Source organism: Notamacropus eugenii, chromosome 4 (genome assembly GCF_028372415.1).
Source record: "Notamacropus eugenii isolate mMacEug1 chromosome 4, mMacEug1.pri_v2, whole genome shotgun sequence".
NCBI classification, from domain to species: domain Eukaryota; kingdom Metazoa; phylum Chordata; class Mammalia; order Diprotodontia; family Macropodidae; genus Notamacropus; species Notamacropus eugenii.
This window is the reverse complement of record NC_092875.1, coordinates 298,878,710-298,890,881: the sequence shown is the minus strand read 5'-3', so window position 1 is coordinate 298,890,881 and position 12,172 is coordinate 298,878,710.

Here is a 12,172-nt window from a genome sequence, read left to right as displayed (position 1 = left end):
CTGCAATAAAGGACAGAGTTAAAATTGAGAAGAAAGTAGATGAGACACAATCTTAATTAATCTAGTTAAATTGGATACAAAAATGACCTAACATATGAAAAATTAATCAATCCAGGAAAATAGAGAAATTAGGGACACTTTTCTGATTCAATTAAATGAGAATAGTATATTTGATGGCAAAATCATCTCAGCAGACTTGATATTCTTGCCTTAAGTCTAATATGAGCTTTATATCTTAGTCACTTGGTCTTGCACACAATATTCTGCAATAATAATATGTGTGAACAGAAAAAAAAAGTAAAATCACTTAACTGAATCAGGACAGTACCCTTAATTTTTCTATTTTCTATGATGGAATTGTTTTTCTAGTGAGGTTTTGGCAGTCCCTTAAAATTGATGTCATTTTTGATTAATTCTTTTTATACTCTGATGACAGCTAATGGAATGATTTGAAAGCTATTTGCTTTACAAAAAAGATCCAATAGAGCTGCCTTTTGTGCCCTTTCTTAATGCTTTTACTTCTTTTCCCTGAAATAATTAGGGAAAAAAAAAGAAGAGAGATTGCTGTAATTACTAAGCATTATAAACTATATCTGGGTGCCTGACATTAACAGTAGCTGCCATTAAAATTAGATCACTTGTCTCATTTTAATGAAATATCACTTTTACTATTTTGATAATATAATAAGAAAAAAGTCTTAACGGTCTGCTACCTCTCAAAATGGCACAGAGACCCTTCAATATACCTGCTCCTAGAAAGGGAATCTCTAAAGTGATTAAGGTTCTGCCTTCATGCCCATCAAGGCCTCATGATAGGCATTTGAAAATGGATCAAAACCAATCATTAATTTCACATGAGCCAGCAGTTTGAGCATCATTACAACTATAAGCCAAACCTAAAGATATGTCAAGAAGTGAAAGGCCTGAGTCTCTTCCCATTTCGATTCAAGTCATCAAGTGCAGTGTTTTAGGTTCAAGCATTCATGTAAAAGGGCTTTGATTTGAAAGAGGATTAATTTCCAGATTTTTTTTCCCCTCTGTGATAAGGCTAAACACCAGAGTATTACAACATTTTGACACCCACCATTTGCACATTTTAACAGGAAACATGCTCCCACCTTGGATAAATCCTTCATAATCATATAGCAGTTTGGAATCTGACACCAAAACATTTTATAAATGAAAATATGGGAACTTTTGCTAATATTCATGTAAGATGGGTAGAATACTGACACTTCCATTAAACAGGTTGAAATATTGAAATCTAAGGAAAATACTGTTTTGAATCATATAAGTAAAAAAAATTAAAGTCAAAAAACACTGACAATGGAACCCAGGACACTCCTCAAGAAATCAAAACAGGCTTCTGGCTGAGTACAGCCTGAATGGCTCAAAGGTCTTAAATTACACTAATTAAGCACTTTCACAGGGGCAAGAAAAATCACTAGCTGAACAAACATGAATAGTTCTTATTTGTTAGATAATTAAATCCTCCTTATATTATGAGCAAAAGTTCTGAGCTATGCATCTCATATTTCTATGCTACATAGACTACATAATTATGGTAAATATGTAAACTATCAATAAAAACAAGTGAAATTAATGGGATTCAAAGTTACACTTGGAAATTAATCCTCTCCACCCCAAAACAACAAAGTTGATTCTATTAAATGTGATAAATGAAATGTAAATTAAAATTTTAATAAGGTGCTTGTTAATCCATTTGTTCACAACTAATTTGAACTCAGTTAAATTAGTTCCTTATTGTGAATACTAGAGATATGATTTCTTCTAAATCTCAAGGGCAAATAAGTGTTAGAGGACGGCTCGTCTCAAGACAGGTCCATAATGTGTATTACTGGTTTCTGAAATTATGCACCAGACACACTTTCTGTGATGCATTTCATTTAAGAAAATCAATGATAGATTGTTAAAGCAAGCAAAGTCCTCTGAAATAGCAATTTAGCACACCAGAACGAAAGAAGAAATATATCCAAATAGAGACTGTTTGTGTGCTATTTATCATTTCTTCAGTCATTTTTGTCCCTGAAGTTAAACTATTACAGAGAATGGATAGTCTGTGGCAGTGATTCAGTTAATTATAAAGTTCAGTTTCATATCTCAGAACTTTAAAATTTCTGTGGGAGAATGGCAAGCATTTTTAGCAGGGAAAATATATTTCTTTTCATTCAAGCAATGTGAAAAGTCAACCTGCTTTTGCAAATTAACTTAGCAATACTATATCATATCAATATCCAACAACAGTTTAAAAACACAGCTAATATTAAAATGTGTTAGTGCAGATAAGAGAAGATTTGCAGAGGATTGTTACATTAGAACTTTGATGAACCCATGGTTTCACTATTATAGGTACTTTCTCTATCTACATTAAATTACAACTCCTCTACATTTCATCCTATGAAGTTTTCCCATAAATCCTCACCTCATCTGATCCTTTACATACTTGACTAGGTTATTTACTGACCCAAATTGACCAAAGCACTAATAATACAAATTACTGTCAATCAGAATAGTTATGGTACTAGGTGTGGGCCAAAAAGATGATTGTGGAGATCTGAAGAATGTCAGTGGAGGACAAATGTGTATTTGGAGTTAAAGAATGACTTACAAATGACAACACTAATAGTAAGAAGATCAAAGATGGGAATGATGATAGAGACCCAGACATATTTCCAAGGGAAGAATGTCTGTTAGACATTCTAAAAAGCTGACCACTTAAGTGATGGTGATTACAAATAGAAAATATTTTGGCAAATCAAATTCTGATATTTAAGCCTAAATTATTCTTGATATTTCCACCATGGTAGACACCAAGCGAACTTAATTCCTTCCCAATAAAATACACTTCAGAAAAATGGATAATAATGTTATAATAGTCAGGCAAGGCTTTAGGGAAAATGCAAACTCAAAATGAGCTTTGGAAGAATGGTAAGGTTTTTACAGGTGGAAAGTATATGTTCAATAAAGTAGTAAATAAGTCTGGATAAGTAGTGTGGTGTAAGATTATAGAAATCCTTAAAAGCCAAACAGAAATGACCAATAAAGCCTAACAGCAAGAGATAGAAAAAGAAACTCCATTTAAGATAACTGAAAACAATATAAGATACTTAGGAGTTTACTTGCCACGTCAAACCCAGGAACTATATGAACACAATTACAAAAGACTTTTCACACAAATAAAGTCAGATGCAAATACCTGGAAAAATATCAGTTGCTCATGGGTAGGCCAAGCTACTGTAATAAAAATGACAATTCTGCCTAATCTAATTTACCTATTCAGTGCCATAGCAATCAAACTACCAAAAAATTATTTTAAAGAGCTAGAAAAAAATAACAAAATTTATCAGGAAGAACAGAGGTCAAGAATATCAAGGGAATTATATTTTAAAAAAACACAAAGGAAGGTGGCTTAGCAATATCAGATCTCAAACTACATTATTAAGCAGCAATAATCAAAACTGTCTGTTACTGAAAAATAGGGTGGTAGATCAAAGGAATTGATTAGGTACACAAGACACAGTAGTCAACAACTATAGTAATCTAGTGTTTGATAAACCCAAAGACCCCAGCTTTTGGGATAAGAACTTACTATTTGACAAAGACTGCTGGGAAAACTGGGAAAAAAAAAAGATACAAACTAGGTATAGACCAACATCTCATGCTGTGAATCAAGATAAGGTCAAAATGGGTGCATGATTTAGATATAACAGGTGAACTGATCCAACCATTCTGGAGAACAATTTGGAACTATGCCTAAAGGACAACCAAATTGTGCATATCCTTTGATCTAGAAATACCACTACCAGGTCTGTATCCTAAATAGATTATAAAAAAGGGAAAAGGAACTACATGTGCAAAAATATTTATGGCAGCCCTTTATGTGGTGGCAAAATATTGGAAATTGAGAGGATGCCTATCAATTGGGGAAATGGCTGAACAAGCTGTGGTATATGAATGCGATGAAATATTACTGTGCAATTAGAAATAAACAGGCAGATTTCAGAAAATCCTGGAAAGACTTGTACAAACTGATGCAAACTCAAATGAGCAGAACCAAGAAAACATTGTACACAGTTTCAGTAACATTGTGTGATGAGCAACTACGAATGTCAGCTCTTCTCATCAACAAAATGATCTAAGACCAGTACAAAGGAATCATGAAGAAAAGTACCATGCATATCCAGATAAAGAATTGATGGACTCTGGATGCAGGTCAAAGCATATGTTTTTTTCACTTACTTTATTCTTTCTCATGTTATTTTTTTCCTTTTGATCTGTTTCTTCTTTCACAACTGTGACTAATATGGAAATGTTTTTGCACGATGATATGTGGACAAATTATATTAAACCGTCTAGTATTTTCAGAAGAGGGGAGGTTGTAAAGGGAGGGAGAAAAATTTGGAACTCAAAATCTTATAAAAATGAATGCTAAAATTTTTCTTGACATGTAAGTAAGGGGAAATAAAATACTATTTAAATTAAAAAATAAAATCAAACAAAAAAGTTTGAATTTCAGGCATTATGAAATGCCATAAGTAAAGTCATAGGGAAGCAACATTTTGAAATTTTTATCTAAAGGAGATTGATCTGGCAGCAGTACCCAAAAGGAAGAGAAACTGAATTCAACTTCATCACTATTACCATAATTCCTGTGTAAAACAATGAGGCTCTATCTATGCTAATCTAGTGAAAATGGAAATAGAGAAGGATAGGTATAAGAGGAATTTACAAGGAAAAATCTGAAGAACTTGTTGAGGGATTCCTCGAGAAAAAAATGTCTACAAAATGTCTTCTTTTCCTCTCATTCTGTTCTTAACCTTCCATAGTTTGCCTTGCAACCTCATCAATCAACTGAAACTTTTTCTCTTCAAAGCTACCAATGGTCCTATAATCAACAAATTGAATGGTGTTTTTCAATACTCATCCTTCTTTGCTTCCTTGCGGCCTTTGACACAATTGATCACCCTTTTCTCCTTGATAGTCTTGTCTAGGTTTTCCTGAAACTACTCCCTACAGGTTCTCCTTTTACTAATCTGACCTCTCCTCAGTTTCCCTTGCGAGATCTTCATTCAGATCATGCCTGCTAACTGTAATTATCTCACAGGGCTCTGTCCTCTTCTCCTTTTACATTATTTCATTTGGTGATTTCATCAGCTCCCTGGATTCAATTATTATTTCTATGCTAATGATTCTCAAAACTACTTATCGAACCCTAACCTTTCTGCTGACCTCCAATCTCACATCTCCAAATGCCTTTAATACATCTCCAACTGGATGTCAAGTAGACATCTTAAACTTGGCATGTTTAAAACTGGATTCATTATCTTTCCCTGAAACTCGGCCTCATACCAAATTTCCCTATTGTTGTGTAGGGCAACACCATCCTCTCAGTCACCCAGGCTCATAACCTAGGTGACTTTCATAACTCTTCACTCTTTCTCAAATCACATGTCCAATCTGTTGCCAAAGGCTCTGGATTTTCCCTTCCTAACATCTCTCATATACCCTCCATTCTCTTCTCTGACACTGCTGCTTTCTGCTATAGGTTCTCATCTCTTCATGCCTACCCTTTGGCAATAATTGGCTGGTGGCTCTGCCTGCCACATCTCTGCCCACTCTACTATCAAAATGATCTTCCTAAAGTTCAAGCCTGATCACATCACTACCCTGCTCAATAAACTCCTGTAGTTCCCTATTACCTCCATCATCAAATACAAAATATTCTGATTGGTGTTTAGAGATCTTTATAACCTGCCCTCCCTTCCCCTTTCTAATTTTCTTACAATTTCCACTCTACCACATAGGTTGTGATCCAATGACACTGGCCTTCTTGCTGTTCCTCAAACAAGATGCTTCATTTCCTAACTCTGGGCATTTTCACAGACTGTCCTTTAAGCATGGAATGCTTTCTTCCTCATCTTTGCCTTCTGGCTTCCTTCAAGTCCCAACTAAGATTCCACCTTCTATAGAAAGCCTTTACTGATTCCTTTGCCCTGTTTGTTGTTTCAAAATTTATCTTGTGTATAGCTTGTTTATACATAGTTATTTGCATCTTTTTTCCTCCATTAAATTGTTACCTCCCTGAGAGCAGGAATTGTCTTTCCTTTCTTTGTATCACCAATTCTTAGCACAAGAGGTATTTAATATATAGGAAGTATTTAATAAATGTTTATTGACTGGCTAAGAAATTTGAGTTCAACACTGTATTCTTATGCTCCCTCCACTAACTATTCCTGATACTTTGGAATGGAGATAGCTTTTGATTCACAAAGTTTATTTCATTAAAGTACCAATAGGAAAGGGTGTCAAGCATAGGCCCAATAGTATAGTTTGTATGTTACCTAAGAACCAGCCTGGATACATTCAAAGGCTCATTTTGAGTTTGGCCACTAAGTCATGGATTTTTTTAAACTATAGTGACTCACAAAGATGGCATATACTAAGGCATAAAGGAGTTATGATCAGCAGTAGTGGAGTTAACAAGTCAAGTCAGGTAACAACCATTTACTTAGTGTTTATTATGTGCCAAGCACTGTGCTGGGTAGGAAGTACCTCCCCTATTAAAATATAGATCCTTAAATTATTTAAATATTTCTGTGCTCATAGACAATATCAAATATTGATTCCATAAGGTCTATTGGGATGAAAAGAAGCCATCCTGATTTATCCAAAGGTAATCTCTCCTTTCTCTGGACCTCCATAGCATTTCATGACTTTCTTATGACAATGATCACATTGTGCTTTGAACTGTGGTTTGCACATAGCTTGTGGAATTGAATTATTTGTGTACTTGGCTCATCTCTTTCCCACACTTAGTATCTATCCAATTATGAGCTCCTTATCCAGCATCTTACACAGGAACTTATAAAGCACTACAGAATTACAGATTTAGAAGTGAAAGGGATTGCAGAGGCTATTTAGCCCAACTTGTTCATTTTATAAATAAGGAAAGTGAAGCTCAAGATATCACATGACTTGCCCAAGGTCGCACAGGTAGCAGGGGGCAGAGCCAGCATTCAAACCGAAGCTCTTAACATCCTAGTTCTCATTCCACTAATTACTGAATTACAATGAAAGAGCAGTGACATATTTAGCCTTCAGTTTGAGACTCATTACTACAGCTCATAGATCCATGGCTCATCTGGCACTTCCCCTGCTATGAGCAGACACATAATCGAGAGGATCATCACGTTATATAAGAGAATCCTAATAATGCTTATATAAAGCCACAATGAGCAATATGCAAAATAAATAACATCTGAGTCTTTACCATGACAAAGCATAATGCATTATCTCCTTTCGATCTTCACAACAACTCTGTGGATAATATTCCTGCTCCTACCCCTGGGCCATCTGTCCTTCAGGCTTGAAATATTCTCTACATTTCCCAGAATCTACCTTCCTTCAAGGTTTAACTCAAGCACTACCTCCTACATGAGGCCTTTCCTAATCGCCACCATTGTTAGTGCCCCCCCCCCCAAAAAATGCTGGTGTTTTATCCATCTTAGCACAATATTTATGTTTAAAATGTGCACTGACTTGTCTGTGTATGTGTGTGCTGTATCATCAGTAGAATATAACCTCCTTTAGGGCAGGGACTATAAAGATTCTATCTTTGTAACCCTAACACCTTGCAGATACTGAGCCTTTAATGAGATTATTGAATTGAAGTGAATTGAAAGAACAAACTGAAAATAGGAGGTTGTCATTTGCCCAAAGTCACACTACTAACTAATCAATAACAAAAACATTGGGGGGCTAGAGGTCAAATAACTATCTAGAAAAGGGCATAATGAAATGTTGAACTCCTGGTTAAAAATTCACAATATTTTAAGGAAATTATTATTTTAATATTTGTCACATGTATCAAATTACATCATGAAACCTGTCCTTAAAATGATGCTGTTTTCTTTTCTTTTCTTTTCTAGACAGTTGCATTTTGCTTTGGAGGAACAAACAAAAGGAAATATTTAGCAATAGCATTTGGTGCAACTAAGACCCTGAAGAATTAGCAAGGAGCAAATAAATAGAGAATAAATGGCTATTCTGCAGCCACAAAAGAGTAACTGGGCCTACATTAGAACTTGAGTCCTTACTGTTCAGACCACTGGGATGTGCTATTGCAATGTGTCCACTGTCGAGAGACTCATTATTGGGTCAAATAATAGACTCCATCACGTAGAGAAAAATTCAGTACCCATCAATTGTATAATATAAATAGAAAATGTGAAAACATAAAATATATTCATCATTCATACATTAAAAAGAAAGAAGCACCAGCCAATTGCAGGCACTTAAAGGTAAATGGACATAGGTAGACGGATAGTAGTCCCTCTGATTCAGAAGCCAGCGGATCCATTATGTATGCTATATTTATGTGGGGATTTTTTTTTAACTTTAATAGCACCTCAAAGAGGGTCCCAATGAAGCAGTCAGTTTGTGGAGAAGTCTTAGGCAACAGAGTACAATTACATTACAGCATAGGTCAAAAAGCCACATGCTATTAGAGTTCAAATTACTATTCATCCAGCCCTAGTTACGTCCAGTAAATACCACTGAAAAAAAGAGCCTAAGCATTTATAAATATTTATGAATTTTGGATTGAGAGGTCAGACCATTACTTTTTTTTCTCACCTTTTAATATTAAAAGCAAATTTGGGGGGAAAATAGCCTTCAAGAAGCTTTCACAAACATGGAAACCTAGGCAGATATACTATTTATTCACTCTTAACCTTAAGATAGCTAGTACTTTTTGTTGAACATTTTCTGATCAATTCTACCTAATTAAATGCTTTAGTAACTACAGACAAGCCAATAAAAACACAACTGGTAGAAATACAATACATGGTACAATTAAGCTTAGAAATAAATTCTTGTAATTACACACTGAATTGGCATAAAAAATAATGAAAAAATGAAGACCTGACATTGTGGCTATGTAGTATTCTACATATTAATTCTAAAGGGAATAAATTTCAGAATGAATATGTTAAATTATAATATGACTATCTATGTTAGTTTGTTTCACCCCCAGCAGATATGGTTACCACCCTTGCTTTGGTGATGCTGCTTCCTCTTTAATGGTATGGTTTCAGTAGTTCTTTAAGTCTTTGGACTCATGACCACTCAATACTCTTAAAAATTATTGAGAACCCTCTACAAAGGGCTTTTGTTTATATGGGTTCCATTTATTAACATATGCCGTGTTAAACATTAAAATATCTTAGTGCTCTTATGAAAATAATTTTGATCTCATAGACTCTCTGAAAGGGTCACCTTTAGCACTGAAGAATGAGATGAAATTCAGAGAATCCTAATTTAGGCTAAAACAGTAAAATCAATAAGTAAAATTGTTCGATTTATTTTTTACTGAATTTTACTAATTAATTTTAGGATTTTTAAACTTTTAATACTAATTAAGTGGTAGACTTCATTAATATTCTACATTCCTTATCTTTGACAGTGCCCAAATACACTTAAAATTACCATTATAACACACACATACTTGTCAAATTTCTTTAATAATATCATTTGATAAGGCACAGGGAACCAACTCACCTCTGAAACTTATCTAAATGCTAGGTGATAGGAGGTTCCAAAAAGGTGGGGGTATTTCCCAGACAAGTATTGCCAACCTCCCAAGCTCAGGTTCACAATCTTCATCCCCAAACAACCAAAAGAAGAACAGATATATTTTCCATGATGGAATTCCTTAGCATTTTGGAGCTAAAGGTCATAAAGCTAAAACGTATTGGAGGTAGGATTTGAACATGTCTTCCTGACATCAAGTATTCTACTTAACACACCATTCTGCCTTTATGAAAACAATAAACAATCATTTATTTGGAAAACAAGGGAACATACTGGATTTCTAGCATTCCCATACAATAGAATTTTGTAAGATGAACATTGTGCAAAACTATACACAGTTACTCCATGCTTCTACTTACTCCCTTGGATACCACTCCACTTACTTATAATTAGAGTCCTTGGCTTTCTGATCTAATTTTCAGCTTTTTTGTTCTGTTTTGTTTGTTTGTCTTTGTATTCTTTCACAATGTCACCTAAAATCAAAAATTATTCTTTTGCCATATACCAGCAGTAGCACGGTCCAGTGCAAGAAGTATTGGAACTGAAATCATGACTGATTTAGATGATGGCGATGATGATTTTAAGGTACCCAGACTTATTAATCAATGCAGATCATGCAAGAAAAAGAGGAGGAAATTGTTCAATAAATCACACCGCAGGTTGCAATAATTAGCAACTAACAAATACCTACAAAGACACAATCTTGTAGCTAGAATCATACATCAGAAGCATACTATTTTTTCATTAAGTTAACATATTACAAATTCTCGTATCTGTAATAGCCTGCTATCACAGGTTCTTTGATACGTTCTTTGATCTTTTTCTAAAAGAAAAGCAACTTTTGAGGGGTCAACAATCACTTTAATCAAGCACATGTATCATTCCCTTAGTTTGGGGGAAAAATCTGCACCCCAAACTTCAGAAAAAATAAAAAGAAATCAAAATCAACAGGCAGGCTTCCAATTGTCTGTCATACATCACAGATTGACAGATAGCAGTCTGACCGTACACACATAGTTACAAGAGAGAAAAGACCCAACATCTGAGTTTTCAAAGGCTAGGGGCTCCTTAGTGGCTTCCCATAGTGTTGTCTGGCGAAACAAACACTTCCAGTCAGTAAGTCCCAAAATAAAACCTCATCTCAGAGTCTTTCTTTATACACTTTTTAGAGCTAGAACACATCACAGCCCTTGAGAACTAGTGTCTCATTAACAAAAGGTGTGAGCCATCCTACAAATCTTCCCAGGCCCATTAATGTGTGGGGAAGATCTTCTTTGATCACATTATTGAATCACAGGCACTTGATTATACTAAAACAAAAACAGCAAAAGATCCTATTTTGCTTACCATTACAATATCACAAATACAAATGTCAAAATATCATTAAAAATTCAACAAATAAACTATATTGAAACTAGGCAATAATCACAAACAAAAGTGTTACCCATAAACTCCCTAAAGTAACACTAATCCACTAAAATTTGAGAGCAACATTTTTAACAGACGCCATGAAGCCAAATACTCACCTGAGATCTTGCTGATTGGTAAGGTTAAATATATCTAGCTGACCTTAACCACATAACCATGCCATTGTCCTGCTATACTTCCATGCAATACCACTGACCACCATCCCCACCCCGTACTCTTTCACTTCTTACTTTGGGTATAACCATCTTATTGATGCATTGCTTCTAGAAAGAGGTCATCATTTAATTGCTTTAACTGACTCTACTAGCCATTCCCATGACTTTAGACTTTCCTGGACACCACTCCTTTATATATGTTGTCTTTCTCTCTATTACAATATGATAAGTTCCTTGAAGGTAGAGACTTTCTCTCTTTTGAATTTGAATCCCCAATGCCTATCAAAATGCCTGGTACATAGTAAATAATTAATATATAATATTATATGTGTATCTATAAAATACATTACTATATATTATAACATATAATACAATGATATTATATAATTTATTTTAATGATAATATATAGCTTCTCTTCATCTTCCCTCTTTCCCTTTAAGACATAGTTCAAGCATTACTTTCTGTATGAAGCCTCTTCTGACCTCAATTGCTAGTGCCCTCCCTCACAAACTGACTTGTATTTAACTATTTTATATGTATTTCTATTTATTGCCCTTACATTTATTCTTCATATGGTTACATATGACCATATTGTCTCCTTTATTAGGATATACACTCCTTGTAGTTAGGAATTGTTTCATTCATTGTAATTTTATCTCCAGCAAGTAGCACAATGCCTGGCACATAATAAGTATATCAGTCAGTGAAAAAGAATTTATTAAGAATCATTCATATGCCAGGTATTGTGGTAAGTGTCAGGGATACAAAGAAATACAAAAAAATTAGTCTTTGATGGATGCTTAGGAAATATTGATTGGTTGATTGATACGTAGGCATGTGGCTTCTATGTAGTCTATAAAACATTGGCCTCTTTCATATTTTCATACTTACCATTCATTATCTTCACCTATTTTGTACTGAAGGAGTTGAGCATCAAAGCATCATCTTTCCCATTCATTAATAGGCCCATGAGACC